This window comes from Panthera uncia, assembly GCF_023721935.1.
Source record: "Panthera uncia isolate 11264 chromosome A1 unlocalized genomic scaffold, Puncia_PCG_1.0 HiC_scaffold_16, whole genome shotgun sequence".
NCBI lineage: Eukaryota > Metazoa > Chordata > Mammalia > Carnivora > Felidae > Panthera > Panthera uncia.
In genome coordinates this window covers 55,706,153-55,733,240 of record NW_026057576.1, presented here as the reverse complement: position 1 = coordinate 55,733,240, position 27,088 = coordinate 55,706,153, and positions in this window count along the sequence as shown.

Below are 27,088 nucleotides of genomic sequence, written 5' to 3'. Positions count from 1 at the left end.
GAAACTTATTTTAATGGATAATTTCATTCCATTGCAAAATATTTGAAAAATAGATCATGGATCTACAGATACTTTAAAGATTGAGGAGCTTTATATGGATGCAAAATATAAAAATTTATGTAGGAAGATGTAAGAATAAAATAAATCATATCTTGACAGAGGATTCTGTGTAAACAAGGCAAGAAATAGCTGAAGGTCTCTTTTTAACATCAGATCAGAAAACTAAAGCCACTTTATCATTTTTAATTCCATTTCTTTAATTGATCTTTGGAATGCTGAACAAGCAGAAAATAATATAACTAATAAGGGCCAAGAAAACATTTGGCAATGAATGCAAATCATTTGGAGTTTCTATTTTGCTAATGTATTTTGGCTCTAGAAGAAGTCAGGACAGCTCCAATTTTTTCTATAAACATATATATTGGTAATCACCTCCTCCTTGTTTGATAAAAATAGCACTAATAAAAGGAAAAATTGCTTAACATTTTGATAACCTATCATTTACTAGGGTGTTTGCTATTTAGTTTATTAGGAACTATTATATATTTTAATTTGATAGGTGTATACATATGTGACTAATATCATTTTAAATATAGTTAGAGTTACATATTGTATATAATTAGGTATAGTTTATTACTTAGTGTAAGTGTTAGAAGGTTATTATAGTAATGTATGATATGACATCATTTTCAATTAATGCAACTAATAAAAGCATCTATTATATAACTTTTTTAAATGCTCTATGATTTACAAAGCACTCTTCCAAAGCACTCTATGACAATACTATTTCTGTATATATTAAAAATATAACATTTTCTAAGGCACCTGAGTGGTTCAATCAGTTAAGGTCTGACTCTTGATTTCAGCTCAGGTTATGATTTCATGGTTAGTTTGGTGAGTGAGATCAAGCCCCATGTCAGGCTCCACACTGACAGCATGGATCCTGCTTGGGATTCTCTCTCTCCCTCTCTCTCTATGCCCCTCCCCTGCTCACGTGCACATATGCAAACACACACTCTCTCTCTCTTTCAAAATAAAACATAAATATATATATATATATATATATATGTATACACACACACACACACACACACACACATACAAATATATAAAACACTTTCTGTCTGTTTATTAGGGTTATAGCCTTGAGTGGATAGACAAATGTTTAAAATACCCAGATATTAAGGCAAAAGTAAATTATGTGCTAGGAATAAATATGAGGATAAAGTGAGGTGAGACTGATACCAAATAATGGACAAGGACAAGGAACAGAAGCTAATATTAATTATAGAAAACATGAGAATTGGGTAGGGCAGAGAGGGAGACAATAAAAAGCAGGAATTATGAAGAAGAAAGAAGAGTAAAATCATAAGGGCTGGAGAGAGTGGGATTTAAGCATGTAGTGTGGATAAGAATAGGATATTTAAAGACATAAAAGGCATTGAGAAAATACCGCATCTACTTTTCCTAATGTATGAATGTATAACCTTCCAGTTTGTTTGAAATCTACAGCTCATTAAAGAGCATCCACTGCATAGCTAGGCTTGTGTTTGATGAAAAACGAAACAGTTTCTTGTTCAAATATGTAATTCCTAAAATCTCCTCGTGTTTTTCATTTTTTTAGTATAAATCCACGTTAATTGCATGCCGCTTAAATGTGGTTTTACATATTTACTCTCAGCAGCTCACTTTTAGAGCTACACTTATTTTTCCACAAATGAGTCTTTCAACTCTTCTATAAATGCTCTTTCAATATTTGATATGGTGGTATATATGCAGTTGCTGTCTTATCCTAAATTAAATGTTTATTTGAGACACTTCATTTAAAGTGTTTTCATTTTCTACTCATTTCAGTTGGAAAAGCAATCATGCAGTCTCGTTCAAGTTATCTTTTCCTCTGGCATTATTGTTTTTGTTAGTGGTGAAGTAACCTGAAAAAGGGGAAAAAAATCAAAATGAAAAAGACATGTAAACAAATTGTAGCTTCCAGTCTTCACAATGGATAGACTGCAAACAAAAAAGGTTTAGCAGTGATCTCTGACTGTGCCATTTCAGTACACAAAGACCTATTTGTTCATTCACAACAAACAAACAAACAAAAACCCCAAATGAATTCCCCTGAAATCCTTTACTTAATAGCTACATTGATGGCATGTGTGTTTTCGCTTTCATGTGGTAGGACGTGGGGCCAATTATAAATAAAGCACCTGTGGTTCTTTTGAGAGAAAATGGCTGGGTGGTAGGAAATATTTTTTTTTTTTGGTTGATCAAGATGATGGAAAAGATTCACCTGGTCTATGTACAAAGCTGCCCTTCATTTATTTTATATCTGATGATGATCTTCATTATATTATTTTATACTCCTACTGTTGTTCTCAATACTTAATACCTCATGTATAATTTCACCCCTCGTTCCCATGTTAAGAATAAAACCTGTGATTCCTTCTCCTTTTTATTTCCAATTTGGTATTTAGGAATAGTGAAAGACAAATGATTATAAAGGCATAGTCATAAATTCTGAGCCAGCATATTTATTTTAGCTTGATGTAAATAGAAAAGCATGCACTTGAAACATAACGCTCTAGAGACTTCAGGAGTAAGGATTCCTGAATTTAGCAAATAAAATTTCAGGGTACGCAGGTAATTTGAATTTTAGATAAACATCAAATAAGATTTTATTGTAAATATTCTGTACAATATTTGAGACATACTTATACTAAAAAAAATTAATTGTTGTTTATCTGAAATTCAAATTTAACTGGATGTCTTTTATTTTACTTGGCAATCTCATTTAGGAGAGACATTATGATTTTGGCCATAGAGGTTTGTGTCCTAATTTTCCCTCTATCATTTCAGCAGGAAGAAAGACCTAAATTACACAATTTCTCCTCCATTATTATGGTTAATTACTAAAGACTGAAATAGAACAAAAAGTACATGATTAAAATTCACCAGTTTAATCATTCTATTAAATTAACAAAATGTTAACCCATTCCCTTTATGTTTCCTAAGTGAATCTGATTGAAGCAGTATTTATTCTGTAATTAATTCTGTTTATTATCTTATATCCATTTAAAATTCTATGGTTCTATGCTGTGTATTCCAAGTCATATAATATTTCCCCAAATACTACAAAAATTGCTATAAATACTACACAAAAATTGCAAAAATACTGTAAAAATTATTTTATAATCTAATAAGATGATTTTATAAGTATTGTTGTGAGTGTATCTGAGAAACAGTGCTACTTGAGCCTTTTCTCTGAGTTTCTTCAGTAGTCTCTGGAATAGGACTGAAAATGAAAATAAAGACAATGAGAAGGGAAAAGAAGGCAAACTTCCTTCTGGGTAAGTTTTTAATTTGAACTTTCTTTTAATAAACAAACGTTTTTGACCTGTGCCATCCGATATGGTAAACAGCATTTTTTCAGAATATTCAAAGACAGTGTTCCTAAATATTCTCTTCATTGCATGAATTTCAAACAGTTTGTGCTAATAAATATTCCTTTCCTTTTTCACACATGCCTTACCCTTAGTAACTTAACAAAGTGGTACAGAATGAATGAAGGAACCTTTGAGTCATGATGGCTGACATTATCTATGGTTCCTACAAGTAACACATGAATTTATGGGTTAAAGGCTATACATTTATTTATTTATTTATTTATTTATTTATTTATTTATATTTTATTTTTTTGAGAGAGAGAGAGAGAGTGCAAGTGGGGAAGTGGGACGGGGCGGGGGGGGGAGTAAGGAAAGAATCTTAAGCAGGCTCCACAGTCAGTGCAGAGCCCGATGCAGGGCTCAATCCCACAACCCTGGGATCATGACTTGAGCAGAAATCAAGAGTTGGCCACTCAACCAACTGAGCCACTCAGGCGCCCCAGATTGTGCTTATATTTAAAAAGACCCGGGGCACCTGGGTGGCGTAGTCGGTTAAGCGTCCGACTTCAGCCAGGTCACAATCTCGCGGTCCGTGAGTTCGAGCCCCGCATCAGGCTCTGGGCTGATGGCTCGGAGCCTGGAGCCTGTTTCCGATTCTGTGTCTCCCTCTCTCTCTGCCCCTCCCCTGTTCATGCTCTGTCTCTCTCTCTCCCAAAAATAAATAAAAAACGTTGAAAAAAAAAATTAAAAAAAAATAAATAAAATAAAAAAAAATAAAATAAAAAGACCCAAAGTATGATTATTATTGTTGCACTTTTTTTTTACCCTAAAATACTTTCCCATCAAATTTAAATTAGCCATTTTAGAATCATTCAGCTGTATTAATGGCATATGTTTTGAATCATAGACTTTAGTGATATAGTTTATTATATCAATATTTCTTCAACCAAAAGAAACATAGTCCATATTTTTCTTTTATTTTTTTACCATTTACAAGTGTTCATCTCTGTACTTGGATTTATATGATATCCGACACCATAAAGTGCTTCCTTTTATCCAATAGAACAGGTTTTTCTGGACCCATATGCAAGTGACAGTATGTCACCTTGGTTTAAAGTGCACCTTCTAGTGTTCCTTTCTTTTTCTTCCTGTATTCCAGCAACTCTAGTAGTTGTTTGACTTCTTTATTTCTGGAGGTGGCAACAGTAATCCATTTTGTTATTCCAAATTCCAGAAAACAGTCCTTTATTATAAGTCTCCTCATGTAAAAAAATTTGGAATTTATTGACTCCTGCCTACTAGAAGTTACAATTCTCCCTAGAGATATACAAAGAACAATAAGAAACATCATAAAGATAATAATAATTTTAATAGTAAAAATATATCAAGTTCATCTGTGTAGAGAATCACACTATAAAAAGGTAGAGGATTTAAGTAAGAAACGCATTTCTTGGGAAGTTGGTGGCTATTAAGATACCAATGAGACAGCCTTTTCTACAGTTTGTCCAATGAGGACAGGAAAGGCAAAGTCTATTGTTTTCTTGAACACGTGTGGCTACAGAATTAATATCTGTTTCATGTGGATGTTCCAAAAATGTTGTTACATGAATGTATCCCCTTTAAAATAGATTTACTTGGGGCACCTGGGTGGCTCAGTCGACTGAGTGTCCGACTCCAGCTCAGGTCATGATCTCGCCATCTGTGAGTTTGAGCCCCGCATCGGGCTCTGTGCTGACAGCTCAGAGCCTGGAGCCTGTTTCAGATTCTGTGTCTCCCTCTGTCTCTCTGCCCCTTCCCCGCTCATGCTCATGCTCTGTCTCTCTCTCTCTCTCTCTCTCTCTCTCTCTGTCAAAAATAAATAAACATTTAAAAAATTTTAAAAAATACAATAGATTTACTTGTTAGGAGTTTGCTGAATTATTATACTTTCAGCAGGCAAATTAGAGATCAATTAATTTCACAATGAGTAAACATTTAAGAGACTTTCTGAAGTTTTTCATTGATAGTACAAGATTCAACTTTATATTAGTAAATTAATGTGTTAGTTTTAGAAATACTTAAGATTAAGCATTCTAAATCATTCCCTTATTCATGAGGTATCACTCATGAGATAAGAGATATCATGAATTTTTCTCCACACTAACAACATTTCAAATGCAGTCTGAAAAATGGTGTTTTATGGCATGATTTATTATGCCTATGTCATCACCTTGAAATAATTTATGAGACCATGTTTATGGGGTGCAACATCTATCATATGTTTGTATTATTATAAATATGAATAGCACTTTACACATTTGCCTTTATATCTGTTCTAGCTTGCAAGGTTTAAAGTTTAATATTCCAAAACTTGAGACACATTATTTAAAAAAAAAAAAAAAAAAAAAAAAAACCCTCATCAAAGCACACAGATTACTTGTAATGGTTATGCAAGGTCATTTAAATAAATACAAAAATTTGGAAAAAAATATCTACTGTAGAACTACTTAAATAATCCTTGTTAAAATGAAGTGTTTTAAATTTCACCTAGTTGTATTAATGCAACTTTTCCTGGTTTAATTATTTACTTTGTACCAACCATTTAAAAAGACTCCACATTCTGCAAATCTCAATGATCATCATCCTGAGACTGACCATGAGTCAACATGAATTCAGGATTAAACAGTAAGATGTGAGTTCTAGTCTCAAGTCAATATGTAAAGTGTCTTGTATCTGATGACCCATCCTGAGGGAAATGCAAAAAATTGTCTTTCCTGGGTGATAGGAAAATTCAGTTTGTCTTTATCAGAGTATCATTCAAAAAACACTAATTATGGACTATGGTGACATCTGAATGTATAATTTTGAAGAATTCTACATACTTATTTTCCATTGTTAAGAAATATTTTATAGTATATATTTGTTTTTTTGAAAAATATAATGAAAGAATTGTTCTCAAAAAAACCCACTATAAATGTTTGGATAGAAGTCAAAACAGACCAAATGTTGTAAGCCAAGCATATACATTATTTGCAGAGTAACCAATAACAAGATACTTAACGTATCCAGTCTTCAGTTTCTTTCTTATAGAGTAAAATAATTATATTAATATCCTATATAATGTAAAAAATCTAAAAATCTATAATTTGACAACTGAAAGATGTCTCCACTATCTATTCCCTTTTCAACAAAATTGCAGAACTAAATAATCCTTAAGATCTTTTATATTCTTAAAATATAATTCTGTGAATATTTTGAGGTTTATATCCAATGATTAAGTTGTATATTAATAATTCTCCTCCTAATTTGAAAATAATGTAACGGATTCAAATTTTTAGTCTGATAAATCATTATTAACAAGGATTAGTCACAAGATCATATTTATCATTCAATTTTTTTTTTAATTTTTTTTAACGTTTATTTATTTTTGAGACAGAGAGAGACAGAACATGAACAGGGGAGGGGCAGAGAGAGAGGGAGACACAGAACCGGAAGCAGGCTCCAGGCTCTGAGCCATCAGCCCAGAGCCCGATACGGGGCTGGAACTCACGGACTGTGAGATCTTGACCTGAGCTGAAGTCTGATGCTTAACCGACTGAGCCACCCAGGCGCCCCTTTATCATTCAATTTTATGCCAATGGCAAGCATAGAAATTTAAACTTTACTTTTTTATTATGATAAAGTCAGATTTAGTAATTTGTCCTGCTCTGAGATTCCTCAGTGATAAGATGTAGAAGAATAAAACAAACAAACAAAAAAATATGAAAAAAAAGGCGGTAAAAAAAGGATGACAAAAAAGATAGAACTTGTATGATAATAGTGTTGGAACCTGGATCAAACTGATTACAGTGAAATGCAGTTAAAGCTTTCTTTTGCCAGGCTAGTATAAACATTGTGATGAGATTAAAATCCTAAATGATTTATAATGAATCTTTTTTTTTTCCAAAAAATTTTAAGTTTATTTATTTATTTTGAGAGAGAGACTGTGGGATCAGGGTAGGGGCAGAGAGAGGGAGATAGAGAATCCCAAGCAGGCTCCACACTGCCAGCACAAAGCCAAATATGGGGCTGGAACTCATAAAACCGTGAGATCGTGACCTGACCCAAAACCAAGAGTCACATGGCTAACTGAGTGAGCCAACCAGGAACCCCTATAATGAATCTTTTGATACAAAATAATTATGTAAATGCTCAACATGGCCAAAACAGAGAATTTAATTATTTTTATTTTTTTAACATTACACATCTGATTGCTATTCTGATTAGTTGTGAGATCCAACCAACTTATTTTGGCTTCTATAACAATTCTGGGGATATGGGCGATAAGAAAAAGAATAGTATAGTGAGTAAGACTCTGACGATAACCTGTGCAAACTGATGGTTAAGCGTCCAAGTCTTGATTTCAGTTCAGATCATGATCTCATTGTTCGTGAGATTGAGACCCACCTTGGGCTCTGCACTAAGAGTGCGGAACCTGATTGGGATACTCTCTCTCTCTCTCTCAAAGTAAATAAATAAATATTTTAAAATAAAATAATATATGCAATAAAACAGGAACAAATATATAGACACAGGCAGTATAACAAAATTTTACCGAATTGAAAAGCAAGAAAAGCTGCAGAATTTACATTTCTTCTAGGTCTTGAAAAGTAGGTTTTATAAAGATTTTATGCATTGAAAAAGTAAAGGTAACTTACAGAAATCAGTTTACTTCTATAAACAGAAAGAAAGTTTATAGAAAGTGTTGGACAGCATTAGCGTTGTGAATTCACTACTACAGAAGGGCTCACTGAAATATGCTACAACCAGCAACATGGTCTATTGCTTTCAAACCTGATGTACATATATTTTTATTGCTAAAACATTTCTTTTTCTTGTTCTTCTAAAGCATTTTAATTGACTTTTTTGTGAATTAGTGTTTATACATTTATGTTTTTGTGTTTACAGGCAAGGAATCTGGGTTAAAGGTGCTTTGGGAAACAGCTTCTATTGCCAAATAAGTAAGATGTTTTCAAGCAGCACTAAGGGAGCCATTCTTCCAAAATTTATGTTCTAAATGTGTATGGAGATTGCTGTTTGTCAAAACTTAATATACCCACAGATCCCTCTAAAATATATAAAATATTAATATTACATATAAAATTTACAATTTAAAGATAAAATTCAGGAAACGAAGTGCAATAGCCACTCATTTCCATATGCAGATCATTATACATGCATTATACTCAGACAATGAAACAGATGCTAAACCAGATTTCCTTCTCACACAAACACACAATAATATTGATTCATTTAGCAACAATGTGTTAAGTATTCCAGACAGAGTACTGGGTTTGCAGTTTATTGTTGAAAACATAATGGACAGGACCCTAATTTTCTCTTGCTTAGAATGTTGGCTGAGATGGATACCTGGCAAAGCTAAATTGAGTCAAGTTCATAAGTTAATAAACTCCTCTACAGTTAGTTTGCATCTATGCTCACTAGGCCCTTGGGTGGCTCAGTTGGTAGAGCACTGGACTCTTAATTTGGGCTCTGGTCATGATCCCAGGGTTGTGGGATCGAGCCCCACATCGGGCCCTACAAGCCTGTTTAACAGTCTCTCTTTCTCTCTCTCTCTCTCTCTCTCTCTCTCTCTCTCTCTCTCGTTCCCCCACCACTCTCCCCCACTCACATGCATGCTCTCTCTCCCAAATTAAAAAAAAAAAGAAAAGAAAATCATTCCAACTAAGAAGTAGGCAGAGCTAGCACCAAACACTGCATTGATAGAGAGATAGTGATTGTCTAATTTCAAGAAAGTATCTTTTTAATCCTTTATCAGTATATAACACAGACCTTTTTACATTAGGGCTCTTTACCCTTAACACACTCCTGAGTTCCTTTCTTGGAATTCTTTAGAATTCCAATAATTTTGATTAAGGTGACCATTTAGAAATGAAACCTGCATTGATTTCCCATCACACATATAATAAAAAAGTAAGAGGGATCTTAGTACCGATATTTGAGCTTCTTCTCCCAAGCTTTAGCATCCTGCTCCTATCCACATCCACTTTACTGGAACTTTCCTTTATTATTCCTGGAGTAGAGAAATGGAAAAGAAGGCTGATTGCAGATAGATTATTTTCCAAGAAAAAGGATAGAGAGGAACATAACTAGCGCATTCACAGAATCTCTAAAGAAATCACAAATATCTTTCCTACTTCTCTATGGCACATGAGACACAGAGCAGAGAAGGCAGTAGAAAACCAGTATCTCCCTAAAAAACAAACAAACAAACAAACACCCAAAAAACAAAAGACAAAAAAACCCAAAAAACAAAAAAAACAAAAAAAAAACAAAAAACAAAACATTGGGAGTGGAAAAGAAGCTTCCATCCTGCACCAGTAACATACATGTACCCACAGGTAACTTGGCTATTCTGATCTCTTAATATTCTGCTCCTCCAGCTACACTGAACTCCTGACTTTTTTCTTTTCTTTTCTTTTCTTTTCTTTTCTTTTCTTTTCTTTCTCTTTTCTTTTCTTTTCTTTTCTTTTCTTTTCTTTTCTTTTCTTTCCTTTCCTTCGCTTCCCATCCCTTCCCTTCCCTTCCCTTTTTTCTTTCCTTTTCTTTCTTTTCTTTTCTTTCCTCTCTCTTTTTTTGAACTCCTGACTACAGCAGTCTAAGCATGTTCACATTTCAAAGAAGTCTATTCCTACCACTTAAAATATCTTTTTTTAGGATTCCATGTCATTTGTGACTTTGTTTCTTTTAGGTCTCTTTTCAAATGTCATCTTATCTGAGAATCCTGCCCAAACCACTTTCTAAGACAGATTATACCATTGTCACCATGTTTTATTTGGTTCATGGCTATTATGACTACCTAGCATTTTGCTCTGAATTTACGTTCTATTTTTCATCATTTTCTATACCTCAACTGGAACTTAATTTCTTTAAGGACTTTGTTCAACGTTCTCTTTTCTTAGTATCTAGTATAGTGCTTAATAAACTGTGGGTATTCAATATTTGTTGAGTGAATAAAAGTAGTAAGTAACATTATTATGTCTTATAGGGGGAATTATGAAATGCTAAGTGTATTCTCCTTTGAAACTCACATAGGTTTAAAATGATTGCAAATTGAAACATTTCTAAAAAGCTGTTTTGTATTGAGATTTCAGCTCTTTTTATTATATGAAGAAATTGATTTTAACCATCACGAGTCACCTAAATATGGGTAGTTTTTATTTGCAAGTTGTTTATAATATTTAAAAAAAAAGTTAAATCATATACAATAATTAAGGCAAATTGGCAAGATTTAAGTTTTGAAGTCAAATAGATTTGGGATAAAATCTTTGCCCAATCACATCTTCCATGACCTTAGAAAAATGGACCAATTACTTTAATTCTCAGTTTTCAAACCTGTAAAATTACCTTACCATACAGTCCTCAAAAGTATATACATGTATATCTATTGCTGCACCTACTATAAATAAACATTTGCTAGCCTCCCCAAATATTGTGAAATAAGGAAGGTAATATTGAGTCACAATGAATTGCTCACATATATTAAATTATTTATAATATGTGAAATGTGACATGTGGCATAAATAATAAACAGGTATTATGAAATAACAACACAGAAATAATATGCAAGCAGTCTAAAATGTAAAGTTTATGTGCAATTATAAAGAAATATATGAATCAAAACTGTTGATTGATATAAAAGTGTTGTCATCCCCGAAGATGTAGATTAGGTATAAATTCAAATGCCGTTAGGAGTTGGGCAGGTAACACATGTGAGTGAAGCTGGATATAGGATGACCATGGCAAATAGGAGACTCATACATTATCTAAAGCAGAGAGCTAAGGCTCATCTCTGGTTAACTGTTGCCAATAGCATAGCTGCATCTGTATTACAGATTCACAGTTTTTGCTTTTCTGTTTTATTTTCAAAAGAATTCAAATATCCAGATATTTTTGTGAAATTTTTAATTTTGAAATATTGACAATTCTGAGAACCAATCAACATCCATCACCTAATGGTTATTCTGTTTATTGAGATCTAGGGTAGACCTTACATTTGCATGTGTAGGGAATGGAAAGGAGTGCATGAAGGCCACTAGATTTTAAACTTATAAATGGTTTTGTTGTACTTATCACACTGGTATTATTTATTGGATAATATCTCTGTTGTTTCCAGCACCTGCTGGCCAGGGACCATTATCTTGATCATGCTTATATTATAGTACTTGGTATAGTGCTAAGTCTATAGAAGTCATTCTTGCTAACGTGTTAACACTGAATAAATCCAGATTGAAAGCCTGAACTTCTATATGATTGACTTGAAGTGATTAGAGATAATTGCAGCAATGAGAAAGATTAGTGAAGACCTTGGCTAATATAACCAAGAGACAGAACTCTTATTATAGGTGACAGGAGATGGACTTATTTAAATTATAACATAGCAAGCCATTTGTATTTTGCAATGTTAGTAGATTTGCAGATAAGACAGTACTTTGTTGAAGATGCTTCCACCAATCCAAAATATTTAGCATCCTGGGTTCTGCCCACTAAGTGCTATCAGAGTACCCTTATCCCTGCAAGAATCCACAGTACATCCCATTCCACTTTTGAGAACCACTGGAGAAAGAGAGTGTAAATAAGAAGTTAGTTATTAGAAGAAATAAATATGGAAAGTATAACAACGAAAAAAAAAACACTTCTCTTTGATATTTGCCTTTTCAACTGAGCTGAAAACCCAAGCTTTCTGAATTCTACTCACATTAAGTGGAGGGTTCCAGGGCAAAGATCTGGTGAAGTCATGGTCCATTAAGGTGAAAACAATTCAAGATGTAGTATTTTAAGTAAAGCAAAGTTTAAATATATATAAGTTGATATATATATATATATATATATATATATATATATATATATATATCTCAACACTAAATGCCTGAGCTGAATTGCTAAAGATCAATTTCAGAGCAACCAAGATCGCAGAGTCATGAGAAAAATAAGCTTCGAACAAAAGTAGGTAAGGAATAAATAATTTAGCAAATTGCCTAAGGATATCCACCTCCTGCCCTTATCTCTTTAAGTCATTTATGTTTAACAGAGTTAAAAAACTAGAGGCAGAATGGCAGAGCCAAAGAAATTACTCCATTTCTGTGCCAGCCACATACCCAACTTCTGATCTCAAATCACTTGGATGTCTTAAGACTCTTAGAATCACAAAATAAACTTCTAAAAGCTGACTCCTAAAACTGTTCTTTCTCAGGGAAGGAGCAGAGAAAGAGAGGGAGAGAGAGAATCCCAACCAGGTTCTACCTTCAGCCTGAGGCAGGGCTCCATCTCACAACCCTGAGATCATGAGCTGAGCCAGAATCAAGAGTTGGTCACTCAACTGCTCAAAGCCACCCAGGCGCCCCTGTTCTTTCTCAAATTTTAAGTTGCTAATTCAAGTTGCTGATCTGAATTTCTGCCTATATTATTCACTCTTGTCTTTCTAGTATGTACAACAGCACCTGCCATATAGTGAAGAAAAAATAAATATCCCCTGCATAAATGAGTCATTGACAAGGTAGTCAAATCAATGTTTAAACAAGAAAGGTGAATTCTTTTTGGTTTCTCCTTTCCCCTCAGCCTGTTCATCCTCTGATGAACGCATTACCCATTACCCATTCCATGACTAAACACATATGTGGAAGGGTATGCTGCTTGATTGATATATATATATGATATATTTTAACACACTGATGAAGCAGTTTCCTTTCCTTTTGGTTTCTTTCTTCTCTTCTTTTCCTCTTTTCTCTTTTTTCTCTTCTTCTTCCTTTTCCTTTACTGTGGTAAATATGATACAAATTTTAGAGAATAAAAGAATGATCAGACAAAAACCTTCTTTCTTCAAGTTGTTTACAAAAACTGTTAACGAGTGACCCCAGGGTGGCTCAGTAGGTTAAGCATCTGACTCTTAATTTTGGCTGAGGTCATGATCTCATGGTTGCTAGGGTCCAGTCCCACACTGACAGCATGGAGCCTGCTTGGGATTCTCTCTTCCTCTTTTTCTGCTCCTCCCCAATCTCTCAAAATAAATAAACTTTAAAAAATAAAAACTGTTAACAAAATCATATCAATCTTTCCAGTTGCTAATCTCATAAAAGTTCTTGTTTGTTTTTTTTTTAGTTTTAATTCATTCCTTTTTTTTTTTTCCTAGACAGCTATCTGAGTCTATTATGATACAAACAAGGGACACTTTATGAGGAAAGTGATTAGGAGAAGAACACAGAGGAAGGCCTCTAGTAATGTTGTGAGATGGGTTGGAATTGGAGGGAATAGCCTGGAGGTACTAGGAAAATGGACTCAAAGAAACCATTGAGAGAAGCACTTTCAAAATGTCTTGAAATATTGCTGGATCAGACCTCACACATTGCTTGCATATAGGATCCCAGTATATATGCTGTCCATAAGGCTGAAGCACTACCATGGAGCCCCGCTGATCTTATATACATCTAAATAGATCACCAAGGCAAAGATTTGAACCACTGCTAATTTGAGTCTTGGCAAAATGCATTGTGATCAGTGTGTTCCAGAAAGAACACAAGAGGATGGGAGACTTGTACAGAGCTGCTGTGAAGCCTCCTCCACAGAGCCTTGGAGCCTATCACAGACAGTATTCTTGGGCTCCCCAAGTTCTGATGAGATAAGGGGTTTCTGGACTTACCTCATATTTCTCATTGACCTCTGTCTACCTTGAAAACTCTAAGAAGCCTTGCCATCTCTGATCCTATTAATCTTTACCTCAGCATCTTCCATTTTTAATCAGAGCACTTATAATACTTTTCAGTGACATTGATTTTTGTTTTTTACATGCTTTTTATCTGTCTCTCCATCATGAGTGCCATCTAACTATATTTTATTAAGGGAACAGACTATGACTATTTCATTCACCAATATATACCCAATATATAACATAATACCTAGCATATAATAAGTTCTTGGATGTGTCTATTAAATAAACAAATTTATGGTGTTTCATACTTTTCTGTGTCATCAGAAATTAATGTCTCTTGGTAGTTGGGGTGTAAAGTCAACCTTTGCTTAGGAAAAAGACTCATCTTGAACATTTTAGGCTCACTGGACATTTTATTAAAATAATACCCTGGTAGAATTTTTGATTAGTCTCCTAAAGGATTAATTTCAAATAAAAACCCATTCAGATATAACTGAATTGGTGTAATGGACACATAATTTTTAATCATATATATCTAATCCTGTCTTGCCTTCTTAAGATCATTTTGCTTTAATTTAGCATCTATTCTTTCTGTTAAAAGTGAATGTACTTCCAAAATGCTCATTATGTAACAAAACCTGTCACATGTAATTTACCTCTATTATTTCATTAAATCTTTGCGATAATTCACTGGGATAGGTGTTATCATCTGTATTTTATTAAGGAGAACATGAAAAGACACAGAAGAAAAATAACTTGCCAAAGAATAAAGACTTAGATACTTGTAGAGCTGGGATTTAAAGCACATTTGTATGCTAAAGGGCTACTACTGAAACCTTGATAAAAATTTATTATACATTTAGTTTTATTTTCAACTTTAGAGACAATTTATAAGTCACTTCAACACACTAAGCATACTAAAACAAAGACTTCTCAACATTACAGAATTTTTAAAAACATTCTCAAAATATAGATGTATGTTATTGCCAGAGGCATCATCCTTGTAAGAAAAGTGCGATTTTTTTATAGTATAAAACTTTATATATATTTTTAATGGCAGAAAAATATTCTTGCAAGTTACCACAAGAAAAATGAGAACTAAAGAAGATACAGAACTGAAAAATAACTGAGAATGAGAGAAGAAACATAAAGTGTATAGAGAACAAAATACCTCTTTTTGTAAAAATCTCTGAAGATGTACGTTATCTGGAAAAAAAAAAAAAAGGAATGTGCATGCCAAACTTCATTTTTCATTTTGCATTGTTTCTCAGTTCAAGGTTAGGAATGTGAAATCCAATAGATTACAAATTACAATCTATACAGCCTACAGGATAAGCACAAAATGTTGTCTTAATTCCTTCTTTTTTTTAGTATTGTATCTTGCCTTTGAAACACCTATGTCTGAGAGGCACCTGGGTGGCTCAGTTGGTTGAGCATCCGACTTTGGCTCAGGTCATGATCTCGAGGTTTGTGAGTTGGAGCCCCACGTCGGGCTCTATGCTGACAGCTCAGAGCCTGGAGCCTGCTTCACATTCTGTGTCCCCCTCTCTCTCCGCCCCACACCTGCTTGTGCTCTGTCTCTCTCTGTCTTTCAAAAATGAGTCAACATAAAAAAAAATGTAAAACACATATGTCTGATAGCCAAATTTTGGAAATGATTTGAAATCATCACTGCGACCTCATTTATAGAACTTTTGATGCTTGCTGAATATGAGAGAAGAGTAGAAAATATATTTAAACCAATTACGGTTTTCTCCATAATCGTGATTCTCTAAACTCCTCAATTTTATATAAAATTCTATATAATTATGGGATGTGAAATGGAGTTGCATGACTTACCTTTAATATAATATAAGAATCCTCTTCCTAACTTAACTAGTAGATAAAAAAGACAGCAGGTTTTGAAATTCATGTGAGCAAATCCCATCAGCAGAAGGTAGAAGAGATGACTATCTCAGTGTGAAAGGTGAGAATATAAAAATTTCACTGTTTTTAGTTAAATAAAATTATGCCCATTTATGCTTTGGAAGTTTTTTGCAGAAATCTACATTCTGATACACATATAAAAATAATGTTGCTACTAAGGTAGAAAATTCATAAAAAAATATGTAGTGACAGCAGCAACTATCACAAACAGCAGAAAACCTAAGAATGTCTATGTTAATAGTTTATCTTCTTTTCTTCTTTCCTAAACGTATTAACTGGAGAAATGTGAGTTTTAGATATTCATATTCAAATGATATTAGTCTTCATATCTTTTCTGTTCTATACAGAGAAACCTAGTTATTTAACACGTTATGAAATGTCATTATCACATTATAACTACGGTACAGAAGATTTTAAATGTTTGTACTTAATTTTCATAGGCAAGCAAATGAAACAGTGGTCTCTGTCTTATGAAAAAAATAGTTTGGATTATATATCTCATTATAATACAGAGGTTATATTCATATACATGAATCACATGTATCTCCAGTTCTTATTCTACTTTACTGCTCCCACTTCCCAAATTCCCATAGAACTTTTTCTTGCTCTCCTTCGTCCCCTCCTTCTTTCTTGAATTTAGATAATGTTTAGCGTGAATATTATCACTGAAAAGTTACCAAGTCAGAGTGTGAATGCATTAGCTATATTTTCTTTTCCATTTTCTTATATCAGTTGATTAACGGTACCATACCAACTATTTTCTTCTCCTTCTCCATTAAGTGGAATGTTAAGAGCCTTATACTCCCCAATTAACCTCCATTATTACTCCTCTGGTGTTCGTACATCTACCAGCATGGAGTCAATAAGAAGGTCTAGGACAAAGGGTTCTCTCAGCAAGACACTCATATCTCCTAATACCACAAGGTAAAGTTTATCAAGAGGAGTAGGGTCAACCTGGCAGAGAAATAGCGGGGCCCGAAGGTCCCTCGTCTCTCAAACACAACATTATTGAGGCCAGAAGACTTGGAATTCCAGGAATCTGGGCTACAGAGTGACAGAAACATCTCCAGGGGCCCATGGGGACAGCTTGGCGGGCCATAGGTGCATGATTGTGAATTAGGAGAGATAAAACGGGCAGCATAGGTACAGAGGAGAGGGATCCCTTTCTGTGGAGAGACAAAAGGAAGAGAAAGAGAGGCTATATGCCTATTATATTTTGACAAGAGAAAAACCTCTTCGGACCACGGACCGAGGAATGGAAAAAAATGGAGAGAAGGCCAATTCCTAACTTTCAAATAGCCTTAGTTAGGAGTAATGACCCAGGGTTGCAGGACTTTCTCTGTACTGGGGCCAGCCACCCTGTTCACACACCTGGGTGGTAAGGGGAGCTAGCCCCAGGCTCAGTAGTGAGCTCCCTTGGGACAGTAGTCTCCTCCCTCAAGTGCTGTGGGAAGAAGGTATATAGCCATTTCAAGGACAAAAGACGCCACAGGTGCCCATCAGCCAGAGGCCCTTTGTTGGCTGGGAGGAGTGCTGCTACCCCAGAACCAGAGCTCGCAAAGCAGGATCCTTTAAGACATCAGGCTTTGAATCCAAGCCAGGTGCAAGAGAGGCACGGGAGACTGTAGAGCAAGACAAACCAGCCCAATCACTCCTGTTCAGGTCTGCTGGAACAGTGGTTTGGGACACCCAGTCCAGGGAGGAGAGACTGGGATGGCACCATTTTCCTTCCCATCACCAACAAGATGGGTCTTCAGGGAATAGGACAGCAGGCCCACAGCGGAGGCCGGACCTACTTACACCAAACCCTGCCCACACGCTGCCTGGTAACTGAGTATCTATAGGATCGAGGTTGACACTGACCGAACCAGACAACCCCACCTCCAGACCAGCACAGCCACTGGTTTCAAGGCACCATCAGGTATCAGTGCAGTGATTTTGCATTTTCTGATTTGATTCTTGGTCAATTCTTACCACTCCCCCCACCCCCCTTATTTCTTCCCTTCTCTATTCTGGTTGTTGGTTTGTTTAAACAGACATTTTTAATCTATTCTTTTTATACCTCTTCTGTATCTCCTTCTTCTTTATTTTCCTCTCTCTCTCTCTCTCTCTCTGTCTCTCTGGATTAAACCCTATTCTTTTTCTGATTCTCTGCCTGGTCAGTTGTTTTTTGTTTGTTATATTTTTCCCCACCCCTGTCATTTTTCTCTTTGTATTGGATAAAGTTTCTTCTGCCACCACCCCCCTTTTAAATCTTTTCAAGAGTTATTTCAACAAACAAATCAAAGCACACCTGGTAGAAGGTCTGAACCACCATTACGAGTAGGGAGATAAAGCAACCAGAGTCATGGCAACAGAGGACATGCAACACACTCCAAAAATACCTCCTGAAGGGCCAGGCACTGGACAGTGTATTACCCCTTTTTAATATAGTAGTGCTTGCAGGTTCAGGACACATAACAAGCTGTTAAAACACGTAAAGAACAGAAAACTAGCCAAAATGATGAATTGGAAAAATCCTCCTCAAAAGAAACTTAAGGAAGAAATGACAGCCAGAGAATTGTCCAAAACACATATAAACAATATACCTGATCAAGAATTTAGAATAATAGTCATAAGCTGAATAGCTGGGCTTGAAACAAAGCATAGAAGACAATAGAGAATCTATTGCTGCAGAGATCAGAGACCTAAGAAATAGTCACAACAAATTAAGAAATGTTGTAAATGCAAAATAAACTAGATGCAGTGACAGCACAGGTGGAGGAGGCACAGGGGAGATTAAGTGAAACGGAAGATAAAATTATGGAAAATGATGAAGCTGAGAAAAAGATAAGAAATACTAGAAGACCAGGAGAGGAGAATTAGAGACCTAGGTGGTTGAATGAAATGTAATAATATCTGTGCCATAGGAGTTCCAGAAGAATAGGAGAGAGAAAGGAGCAGAAGGTTTATTTGAACAAATTATAGCTGAGAACTACCCTAATCTGGGGAAGGAAGCAGACATCCAAATCCAGGAGGTACAGAGAACTCCTTTCAAAATAAACAAGAATAGGTCATCACCATAGTATATCATAGCAAAACTAGCAAAATATGAAGATAAAGAGAGATTTCTGAAACAGCTAGGGACAAACAGGCCTTAACCTACAAAAGTAGACACATAAGGGTCATAGCAGAACTGTCCACTGAAACTTGTCAGGCCAGAAGAGAGTGGCATAAGTATTTAATGTGCTGAATAGGAAAAATATGCAGCCAAGAATCTTTTATTCAGCAAGGCTGTCATTCAGAATAGAAGGAGAGCTACAGGCTTTCTCAGACAAACAAATCCTGAAGGAGTTCATGACCATTAAACCAACCCTGCAAAAGATCCTAAGGGTGACTTGGTGAGTGGAATGCTGCAAAGACTACAAAGGATCATAAACATCACCACAACATGATACCTACAGATAACAGAATAACACTAAATCCATATCTTTCAATAATCACTCTGAATGTAAATGGACTAATTGCCCCAATCAAAAGACATAGAGTATCAGAATGGATAAAAAACCAAGATCCATCTAATTTCTGTCTACAAGAGACTCATTTTAGACCTCAGAACACCTTCAGATTGAAAGTGAGGGGATGGAGAACCATCTAACACAGTACTGGAAGTTAAAGCTGGAGTAGTCATAACTATATCAGACAAACTACATTTCAAACTAAAGACTATAACAAGAGATGAGGAAGGACATTAATCATAATTAAGGGGTCTATCCATCAAGAAGAACTAACAATTGTAAATGTTTATACCCCCAACTTGAGAAAACCCAAATATATAAATCAATCACAAACATAAGCAATCTTATGGATAATAATAGGATAATTGTAAGTGACTTTAATACTCCACTTAAAACAATGGACAGATCATCTAGTCAGAAAATCAATAAAGAAACAATGGCCCTGAATGATATACTAGACCAGATGGACTTGATAGATATATTCAGAGATTTTCATCCCAAAGCAGCAGAATATGTATTCTCTCTGAGTACACTATGGAACATTCTCCAAAATCAATCACATACTGGGTCACAAACAACCCTCAATGAATATAAAACAGTTGAGATCATACCATGCATATTTTCTGATCACAATGCTATGAAACTTGAAATCAACCACAAGAAAAAATTTGAAGCCTCCAGATGCAGGGAGGTTAAAGAACATCCTACATAAGAATTTTTTTTTTAATTTTGTTGTTGTATTAGTCATATAAGTTCTTCATATATTTTGCATACTAACCCTTTATTGGATATGTCATTTGCAAATATCTTCTCTCATTCAGTTGGTTGCCTTTTAGTTTTGTTAATTGTTTCCTTCTCTGTGCAGAAGCTTTTTATTTTGATGTATTCCCAATAGTTTATTTTTGATTTTGCTTTCTTTGCCTCTGGAGACATATCTAGAAAAATGTTGCTATGGCCAATGTCAAAGAAATTACTGTTTGTGCTCTCTTTTAGGATTCTTAGGGTTTTAGGTCTCACATTTAGGTCTTTAATCCATTTAGACTTTATTTTTTGTGTATACTGTAGGAAAGTAGTTCAGTTCCATTCTTTTGCATGTAGCTGTTCAGTTTTCCCAACACCATTTATTGAAGAGATTTTTTCCATTTCATATTATTATCTCTTTTGTTGAAGATTAATTGACCATATAATTGTGGGTTCATTTCTCAGCTTTTATCCTGTTATATTGACCTATGGGTCTATTTTTATGCCAGTACCATATTGTTTTGATTAGTACAGGTTTGTAATAGAGCTTGAAATCTGAATTGTGATGTCCCTAGCTTTGTTTTTCTTTTTCAATATTGTTTTGGCTATTTGGGGTCTTTTGTGATTCCATATAAAATTTAGGATTATATGTTCTAGTTCTGTGCAAATGTTGTTGGGATTTTGATAGGGATTGCATTAAATCTTTAGACTGCTTTTAAGTACCATGTACATTTAACAATATTTGTTCTTCCAAACCATGAGCATGAAATATCTTTCCATTTCTTTGAGTTGTCTTCTATTAATTGCATCAGTGTTTTATAGTGTTCAGAGTACAGGTCTTTCACCTCCTTGATTAAGTTTTTTCTGAGTATTTTATTCTTTTTGAGGCAGTTGTAAAAGGGATTGCTTTCATAATTGCTCTTTGTGCTACTTCATTATTAGTGTGCAACGGATTTCTGCATATTGCTTTTGTATCTTACAACCTTACAAAATTCATTTATCAGTTCTAATGTTTTTGGTGGCATCTTTAGGGTTTTCTCTAGCATAATGTCACTTTAAATTGTGACAGTTTTACTTATTTTCCAATTTGGATGCCTTTTATTCATTTTTCTTGTCTGATTGCTATGTCTAGGAGGACTTCCTGTATTATAATCAATAAAAGTGATGAGAGTGGGCATCCTTGTCTTGTTCTTGACCTGAGGGGAAAGGCTCTAAGTTTTTCCCCATTGACTACGATATTAGCTGTGGGTTTTTCAAATATGACTTTTACTATGTTGAGGTATGTTTCCTCTAAACCTATATTATTGAAGGTTTTTATCATGAATGGATGTGGTACTTTGTCAAATGCTTTCTGTGTACCTTTTGAAATGACTATATGGTTTATATCCTTTTTCTGATACCTCTGTTAATGAGGGAAAATATTTGAGCTATAAAAAGAAAAGTCTGATGGCAAATGAGGAGACAGATCAACAAAGAAAAAGAAAAATACAACACTAGGAATGAAAGACTTCAAAGATAAGTGCATAAATATAATCCACAAAATAATATTGGTACAATGTGGCTGTGAATCTACACTACATGTTTTGAAAGTATTCACATATTTTATATTTCTCAATAAAATACTTTTAATTTTGCTATTTATTTTTCATGTTTCTTTATGTCCTTTTTAATGAATGTCTCCTTTTATTTTTCATGATTTTATCTATTATAGCAAAATTGACCTAAGGCCAATTAGTTTTGCAGCAACATTGTTTGTGACAAAAATCCTTATAGCAAAGATCTTATGGCCCGGATGCTTACAGTGAGAACACCAGACACGAATTTTCACCTATTTTCTGAACTTATGTTCTAAATGCCTCCTTTGATCTATTGATCTAACTGATTGTTGGCTCTCCCCTGGGAACATGTCTTCCCCTTTTCTCAAAACTCTTAGTTACTTTCTCTGCACACTTTTTATATGATTGGGCTAAGAAATGAAGTAGGTGTCCTCTTGCTGGTTTCAAATATTTTTTTCTTTTTCCATTAAACATTCTCAACATTGAGTCACATGTCAGCATACCATAGGACCCAATATTCCTGATTATTATTGTCACCTGTAGAATCCCCAGGTTAACTGCCTTCATTCAGTCAATATTTTAACTCCTAGATGTCTGTTAACTCTATAACACTACTCTTATTTATGTATCTGAGTGAGTTCAATATCCATTTATCTGTCCTTCCTTCCAATACTCTTGACTTCCCATTCCTTGACCTCATATCTTTCAATATTCTATCTAACATTAGCCACCCATTCCCATAGTGGTAATGTAGAATTAAAAATAACTTCAGCTCATCCATTATTTCAGTATCAATATCTTTCTACTCTGATCTACAGAATAATGCAAGTAAATAATCCTTAGATTTCTGCTTACAACAAGAACTTAAAATTCATTTATCTCACAATGTTTCACTACTTTTAGCTATCTTCATTTCTACATTTTTATCTTTATCTAGCTTAAATTATTTGTTAGAATGTTATAACCAGTTTTCTACATATAATTTCAAATAGAGTGCCTTCTATTTCTTCTGAGTCTCTTGGTTAAACTCCAATGTTGATAAAAGATTAACTGGTTTTACTTGGACCCATGGCCACTAATCTCAAGAGGGCCCTAAATGCTGCCCCGTAAGCATATTAGTGTTTCATAATCTGTTTAGTATCTTATTCTTCTGGAAGCCTTATATATTCTCCCCTCTCCCCAAGTTTGTTTAAGGACCTCCCACCTTCTTCATTGTTTTGAGTTATCACACTTTTCCTTTACTTACTGGCATTCTTTTTTTATTAAGGAAAAAATTCACTCCTCTTTCAGCATCATTAACCATATTATTTTCTTCCTATATTTAAAGATAACCCATCTCTCTTCTTATTTAGGACCATTATGTCTTCTTGTTTATAGAAACATCTTCCTTTGTGTTTTCATATCACTCTTGTAATTTAATCTTTAAATCTACCCCCCTCAACTCTCTCTCTACTTTTTTCCCATTGAACTGTAACCTTTCCTTCAAACTTCAGATGAAGTCATTTGTTTCATGTTAAAATGCACACACACACACACACACAACTTTGTTGACAATAACGTAAATGTTGCTTAAGCCATGGGTCAATTCTTAGTCCTTACTTTTCCTGACCACCAGATTACTGTTTTCTCTTCAAAATTTTCTTCTTTTGACTTATATTTTTCAATTAAAGCAATGTGGTTTTTGTAACCCTGTTCTGTCCTGTAATATCAGTAAAATATGTCAGAATAAACTCTTAATTCCAATAAACTACGTAATTCAAAATATGCCTCTTGGGAAAAATCTGTTCAATGTTTAGAGAAGGGAACTGAGAACTGAGGAGAGTTGAAGTAGGATGACATTCTAATACCAACATAAACAGAAAGAGCAATATATTAAAATAGGAAAGAAGAAGAGAAGGAATAAAGAAGGCAGAGAGGAGAGAGGGAAGGATAGATATAGTGGAGGAATTAGAGAAAGAAGAAATAAAAATAGAGATGATGGCTAAACATTAGGGTATTTTCTGATAAACTAATTCACTCTCTATCATAAATTATAAATTTGCTTTTAGCATGATCCAGAGTGTTTAGTGATGGAGAAAATGGGCTTTCATTTCACTTATTTGAAGTACATAACTCCAGTTTCTGAAACATTGGTACCATTTATATGACACCAATATTTATATTACTGTATTCACAAGTCCTGGTGACATATCAGTAAATAGCAGCACAAGCACATGGCAGAGAAGAGTTCAGCTAAAGCAAGAAATGAAGACCATGGCACATGAGACATGCCAGAAGAACTCTCAGGCCTAACATGGTAAGATTTTGTACTGAAGTGGGGCGCCTGGGTGGCTCGGTTGGTTGAGCGTCCGACTTCGGCTCAGGTCATGATCTCACGGTCCGTGGGTTCGAGCCCCGCGTCGGGCTTTGTGCTGACAGCTCAGAGCCTGGAGCCTGTTTCGGATTCTGTGTCTCCCTCTCTCTCTGCCCCTCCCCTGTTCATGCTCTGTCTCTCTCTCTCCAAAATAAATAAACGTTAAAAAAAATTTTTTTTTTAAATAAATAAATAAATAAATAAAAAGATTTTGTACAGAAGTGTGTTTTCTCTAAGCTGTCCCATAAGATCCAGAAAATTTTGGTAATTGTATTAATATTAATGCTCTCTACCCTCTACCAGAAAGATACTGAGGCATGTGTGAAGTTAAATTAGAAACAGAAGAAGTATTAAGGCTACAGATAGGAATGCTCTTTTTATTGTTCACAGTAGCCTTTACAGTGTCCCCTGAATTATGCATGTAGGCAATTTTGAATAAGCAACCTGCAGTCTAGTTTGTTTAATTGGTGAACATTTATAACCATTATCTGGTACCATCTAAACACTGTGCAATGATTTTAATGATTCCCATTTTGAATAAATACTTATGTTAACTTATTAGCCTATTAGGAATATACTTTGTTTGGTTTCAACAGTGAGCCAATGAACTTCCATTTTTAAGAATTTTCAAAGGTGTTATAATGAAAAGAGTTTATGGTTTTTAAACATAAAAATGAAGGTAGTTTTTTTTATCATGTGTATGGAATGGTGTGATAATCGTTATTTTCTTAATGTACTTTTATCATTGTAACAGCTTATTAGCTGCCAAGCATACACAGATTTGATTATTTTGTTCTATCTTCAGCAAGGATGGTGTATGAAAATCTAGACCATCCACATTACATTGTAAAATAATTATACATATTATATATATATATATATATATATATATGGGGAGAAAAAAGGCAAATAATTAGCTAAGGCAAGTATTAAGTAAATAAATTATATTTTCGTTAAACTTCTCTGGGATCAATTTATATTATTATCCAACTGCTTTCTTACTTTTATTATCTTTTGATTTTAACAATATTTTTGGTTTTGTAAAAAAAATGTGGTATATGTTTGGACTCATCTTTTTCAAACAAGGGACACTCAAGTTCTAAAAAAAAACAGTTTTTATCATGTAGTAACTGTTTTTATAAATGAGTTATGTTTTATTCTTATTTATTTAATTTTTAAAGTTTATTTTGAGAGAGACAGAGACAGCATGAGTGGCAGAGGGGTAGAAAGAGGGGGGTATGGAGAATCCCAAGCAGGCTCTGTGCTGGCAGCCTGAGATCATACCCTAAGCCAAAACCAAGAGTCATATGCTTAACCTACTGATCCACCCAGGTGCCCCGAGTTCTATTCCTTTTATTAAATGCCTTCAGTTGAAATATTAAGGAAATTAAAGGGAAAGTGTTATTGTAGTTACACTGCATAATACATTTCTCATTCAGACATGATCTTTCAAAAATAAGATAATCAAAAACAATGTAAAAATCTCCTTGATAAAACCAATTTATATAAACAGAGTTCTAATAGATTTTATGTGCCTCACATTTATGGAATTCTAAGGATGCATGAAGTTTTCAGTATGCAGAAATATCTTCAGAACACCTCAGATAATTGTCACTATCTTTTAGAAAAAATAAAATATATAATAAATATCTCACTGGGCAATGAACGATTAAAAAAGTTATAAAAACTAAGAAATGGGTATATTTCAGATATACAATACCAAACACATTCCTTGATATTTTCTCATGCATGTGATGTAAAAACATCTTAGATCTTAATATTTAGATTCATCTTGATGAAATCACTTCTAAAATTTGCTAGAAAGACATTTTTTGCTGATGCCTTGAAATTTAATCATGAAAACCTAAAATACACTCAAATAAAATATTCCTATAATGCACTGTGAAAATTGTGGCATACCATGTTTTAGATCTTAACTCTGAATCATAAAATGTGACATTTCTTATGTCATTTGCAAGGCAGTTAATTCATCCCACAAATCTCATGATATTTTCTACACTCAAAAAGCTTTATTATTTAGTAATAAAAACTATTTTTGAATAGGTAGAATGATGTACATGTATAATGTGATAAATATTAGATTATGTTATAAACTGTGAAGTAACCCATTCTAGAATGCTGAAATATCAGTTTCCAGATCAACAAGGTGCAAAACAACTACAATAAAATGTTAACTCTCAACTAAGCACACTATATTTTAATGTAATTGTAACAAAGCTTTAACAGTGAAATCTAACCTTTTCATTGTACATACTTCCTTAAATAGTGTCTTTGCAGAATTTTTGATATTAGTAATAATAACATCATGTGAGGAATCTATGAAATATTTACAATATTTACTCTTATTGGAGAAAATAAAAATTTACTAAGAACTCATTTGTAAAAACATCAAGTGTTATTTTTAAAAGATTAAATGTTATACCCTCAGCAAATCTGCAATGTAGGAAAACACATGATTTGTAACTTTTTAGTTCTTTTTGTGAAATAAGCTTGTAGAAGATTCTAATGTAACTCTTATTTGAGAAAAGAGTTAAAGGCATGTATAGGATCTGTAGAAAGCCAAAAAATGTGAAAAAAAATTACCTGTCAATGATAAAAATATAACTATATGTTATCACATTTTATACCTTTTTGTCAACACATTCAGAATTTGACTATTCCCAAATTAAGTCCCTTTTATTTTTATAATGTTTATTTATTTATTTTGAGAGAGAGAGAGAGTGCATCAGCAGGGGAGGGGCAGAGAGAGAAAAAGAGAGAATCCTAAGCAGGCTTTGCACTGTCAGCAGAGAGCCTGATGCAGGGCTAAAACTCACAAACTGTGAGATTATGATCTGAGCCAAAATCAAGAGTCAGATGTTTAACTGACTGAGGCACCCAGGTGCCCTCCAAATTAAAACCATTTAAAAATTTTTTTTGCCCCTTTG